This window comes from Agrilus planipennis, unplaced genomic scaffold (assembly GCF_000699045.2).
Source record: "Agrilus planipennis isolate EAB-ADULT unplaced genomic scaffold, Apla_2.0 scaffold24, whole genome shotgun sequence".
NCBI lineage: Eukaryota > Metazoa > Arthropoda > Insecta > Coleoptera > Buprestidae > Agrilus > Agrilus planipennis.
Window position 1 is genome coordinate 547,891 of NW_020439076.1, and position 5,239 is coordinate 553,129.

Consider the following 5,239-nt stretch of genomic DNA (forward strand, 5'->3'; position numbering starts at 1 on the left):
AGACCCAAAATGGACGACTGAAGTCATATTTTCAAGCACATCCCATTGAAATTTTTACTTGCAATCAGTAATTCATATGGTACTCATACTGAATCTTAAAACAGAACTTTAGTGCTTTGAGCTTAAAAATGAGCTTAATTCAAGCCTTTTCATGAATAAGTAACAAGGGTTTGGTAAACAAATTACTTCATAAAAGTGCTCTATAATTGGTAATTCATAGGGCTTCAAGCTCATTCATAGTGTTTGAAGCATATTCAAAGTGCTTAAGGATTTGAATATAACTGCTTTAGAATTAATTGGTAATTCCAAGTCCTTTCGAAATTTAAAATTTAATTAGGGTTTCAAGGGCTTAAGTAGATTAAGGAAGGGCTTTGGAAGTAGGGCTTTGCAGCTCTTTTGGTAACGGCTTTGTCTTAAAACCTTTAGATAGTTACATTTTATTTATTGACAGTAAAAACCGTATGAAAATGAGTTCATTGTTTCTCGAATTTAGTGACAACGGATAGACAAATTTTCATTTGCAATATATATACGAAATGATTATCTAGGCACATGGAAAATTCATCAGTTTTATTTTGGAATTTGTTTACGAAGCACAGAAAAACAATGGGACCTAATTAAGTTGACTATTACAGGATTCTATTTTCCCTTAGTTAGTTGAATTCTTCAGCGTGTTCGGTCCTGTATTTTCTTTTTGATTGTACATCAAAAATTTAACGGCACCGAGGCTGTTTTGCTGCAGGTTAACGGTATCCTAGGCAACGGCCGACTCAATATTCTCTACTACATAAAACCAATTGGAGTCCATAGCCGAAAGGCAGCGTAGAATCGAGCCCGTTCTTGCCGCGAGCCATTCGACAGGATTCCCCGGGCGCCCAGCGAGATATACGCCTCCGGTCCTGCAGACAATTGGAAGTCCGTGCTCTGTTGCCGTCGCTTCATTCTTTATTGCCGCAAGCCTTTCTATTCCGCTCTTTATCGGAGGATGGCTCGTTGTTTGCGGAATTTTACTCATTATAATGTCCGGAGGCGTTTGTGCGTGGATGTCAAGTTCGATGTGGGAGATCGAGAGGACGAAGAATTATTGTTTTAGTATAGTTCACTAACTAGAAAGATTAAAAAGTTGGATACATAAAGATTTTAATTTGGTTTACACAAGGAATAAGAAACGATTAAACATAGTGATGAATATTATTTGATCTGTAACGCGTTTACCTTGACATGTTCTTTTTACTGAACAAACTTATCTTTATCTATGATGATAAAAACGTTCGCAATATGCACCAAATAAAACTGTTCTTTTTAGATTTCTTTTTGCATATTATATTGTTCCCTTTTTGTTTTCGGAAATTACTGAACCTAAAAAATTATTGTATATTTTATAGCTTTCAATGAACATCATAGGGAATTTACCAAATTTATGACAATGAAATGTCTTTTCTTGTAGTAAATGTCGTTAAGTATCACAAAAAGCATTAAAAGTATTTTTTACAACTACGATTTTCTTTCATTTTCTAAGTGCCCTTAAGGCTTACATTACGCTGTAAAACAATATAAATTAAGACTAAATTTACGTTTATTATCGTTATTATGCTTTCCCTACAATTAAGTCCGCTATTATTTTTTTACATAAGTAATAACATCCCGGCATGTGCGACAATAAATTGCATTACAATCGTGGCGTGTGGCACTTTTTTCCCCGTCGTAGTAGGCTTGGTGTGAAATAAAACAAACGCCGATCGCGGTCTTTATATTAACGCGTTAATACGTACACATTTGCACACGTTTCGTTCGCCAGATAATGCCTCCTCAGATTTACGACCTTACCGATTAAGAGCGAGCGGCGATTCTTTTGTTTACCCGGCCAACTTCGAATTAGTTGGAGCATCAGATGAAACATTCTCGGGACGGGTGTGTGGGAGGGCGCGTTCCCATGGTCGGGTGCCCTCTGGTGATCACGTTACGGTACCACGAAAGAACATCCCCTAAGGGCCTAAGGCTTACCACCATCCACTCCTATATGTATATATGGTTGGTTCGCTGGTACTTATGGACAATGTGTTTCTATATCATAAACTTACGATCTGGTATTCGGAACATGGACGAGAAAACGAGTAACTCATTCCAATATGAAAGATTCAGCCAAGAAGGATTTCAATTCATTTGTTTTAAATCTTACCAATAGAAAAAAAATTATGTGCGCCTTAAGTTACCTATAAATTCAATTGTAATGTTGTATTTAGCATGTGCTTCAAACTTTAAACACGAACGTTGTACAGGTATTTTTTAATGGAATCTAATACACTCCAATCGGCTCTATTAATGGATGTATATTTCTACAACATCATAAACCTTAAACTTTGCTTAGTGCACTTTTCGTGAAACATTTCAAAAGGAAGACGAAAGAAAATAAATAAGTTTCACGAAAATTTTTATTGCTTCGACAATATTGTTTCGATCATAACGACCATTATCTAGAGCAGGGGTGGGCAACGTTTTGTGTAGAAGGGGCCAGATTAAGGTTTATTTTAAGTACGCGGGCCGGAGTACAAAATTGAAAAATTCTTGTTACTTATAAGGTTTTTAAGTCGAACTTCAAAAAATAGGAAACTATACAACATGATTTATAAGTGTTTAGAAATATTTTTACATATTAGCTTTTAGGGGACGTTATACGTGAAGCGAACAAATATTCGGCATAATTATTATTTCCTATATTTGGAAGGACTTAAGTGGCTTCACCCTCTTGTCCGCAATCCGATGTTTAAGGTATTAAACGGTATAAAAGAGGGAGGACGCCGGTTCGATTCCGGGTCCGTCTGCCTTGGTCCAAGTTTTTCTGTGGTTTCCTTGGATCACCTAGGCAAATGCTGAGGCAGTTATATTTCACAGATAATCTTTCATTCTCTTCTGTCTTCATTTCGTCCGTCTCATCTTTCTCACCCGAACCACCACCCACCCATTCCCACGATTCCTGAAAGCAGGCNATCTCATGCTGACTTGCCAGCGCAACTATGTCAAGAAAGTGCCAACAAAATTTGGAAAACGGCTAAAGAAAAACTAAAAAATAAAGAAAAGTTTGTTGAACATATAAATCATGTTATACGATTTGCGCAACAACTTTTGCGACATTTGGGTAAAAATGGTAACTTGAGTGTTACGTTACGTTTAGAGGGGAGAGGGGGTACAGAAAAACGTTACGGCGCGTTACAAGGGGGAAGGAGGGTCAAAAATCCTCAAAAATTGCGTTACGTAATACCTGAACGTTCCCTTTGGTTACCTTCTTCTTGGCTCCTACCAAAAATTAAAAATAAAACACATCTGATCAATGTATATTAAATTTTCTTGTTCCACCTTCCTCCAATTAGAAATTTTGTGTGCACTGGTGTCGTGTCATCATTACCAGTGAAAAAAAAAATAGGTTACGATGCATTCATAATTCATTGTTCCTATTTTAGTTTATTACTAATGTACATACAATTCTAGTAACCTAAGGCAGTGTGGGTGTCCGTGATCTAAACATAAACACACAAATATGAAAATCTATGTGCTTTGTACATATTAAAATAAATAAAAGGCACAAAGCTAGTGCTTCAGGCACCACGCATTTGTTACGACTGAATACTTGGTACTTCATTACCGAAGACCGGAGGTGAATTGGCCCACGGCGAAGCTACAGATGAAAACCTAGCTACGTAAATGCATAAATATGATCGTTTCTAATAAGCATGATAATCCAGCAGGCTTTTTTGAACTATACACTGCTCGCTTACAGGTTCTTGATAATATCTAATCGATGTACGATATTGTAGCATGCTAGTAGATATAATCAGAAAGTCATAAAAAACGATTTCAAAAACTTTAATTATTAAATGAATCTAAAGCTGAAGAAACTATGGATTCCATTCGTTACCCTTATTATAATGAGTAAAAGATTAAAACCAAAATGGGATTGTAAATATTTTTTAAACAAGAAGGTTTATTTTAGTCCAGTCACCTCGGAATGAGAGATAATAAGCTGTAAATTTGTTTAAAACCTTTATTTTGACATTTCAAATGTTGTGTCAAAAATCAGATAAAATCTCATGTTTTGCGTCTTAAGATATTCAAGTTCAAAGGTCATTAAAATCGATTTTTTGGTTATTCTCGCTTCCTATGGTTTCAATGACATTTGTATTTATTATGAAAATTGTAGAGCATAAAATTTTCTACAAATTTTGTTTCAAATATTTTTTTATAAGCATAACCATTGTTTCATTTTGAAAAGGATCATAACGTTACATGCCTTCAAAATATGGCTGTGTACACATAATAAAATAATTTTTTCTTTCGTTAATACTTTCATCACATGATCGTTGTTCAAGATAAAATATTTCAGACCCGTACGATGTTTTTTTCACCTTATAAATGATATTCAAATAATATAATTTCGATGTGAAACATCAGGATCAATTGCAGGATAAACAAAGAATTTCATGTTTTCCAGACGAATTGATGTTTTTGTTTACCAGTTTGTTTACGGCTACTACGCAAGAAGCCAGTTCAACGGGTTAAAAAGGACCCTCATATTATNATATTAGGTATACAAATTATATTCAAATATATCCAAATTATCATCCATTGACTACAGTTTAAGTTCAAATGTGAAGAGGACAGGTCGTCAGTCCTAAGACTGGCTGGACACACACCACCACTCTTTCCTATCCTAAGCTAATTTCCGCATTTACCTAAAACTAGAATACCCCACATCCTTAACTATTTGCGAACAGTAATCTAATCTAGGTCTACCTCTACCCCTCCTAACTCCCGTTTTTGCCTCTCATATGGCTCTGACTAGACCTTCATGCCTAAGAAGATGTTCTACTAACATATCTCGCCTATTTTTTATTGACTTCCATAGAGTCCTCTGTTTTCATTTTCTTTCCAATACATCTTCATTTCCAACCTTCTCTATCCACGATATCCTCATCATTCGCCTGTAACAATACATTTCGAACCCTTCTAATCTTTTCTTTTCCGCCGCGCCCACTGTCCTTATTTCGCCCCTGTACAACGCCGCGCTCCAAAAATACACCTTTAACAATCTTTTTCGAATTTCCAAATTATCGTACATCGTATTTGAAGCAAAATTATCGTATGTTCCCATAATTATCGTACAGGCTGGCAACGCTGCTTCGGTCCAAGGTAGCTTCACAATATGCCACAGTCAACATTCGGAATGCGTCCGCGCATTTAATAT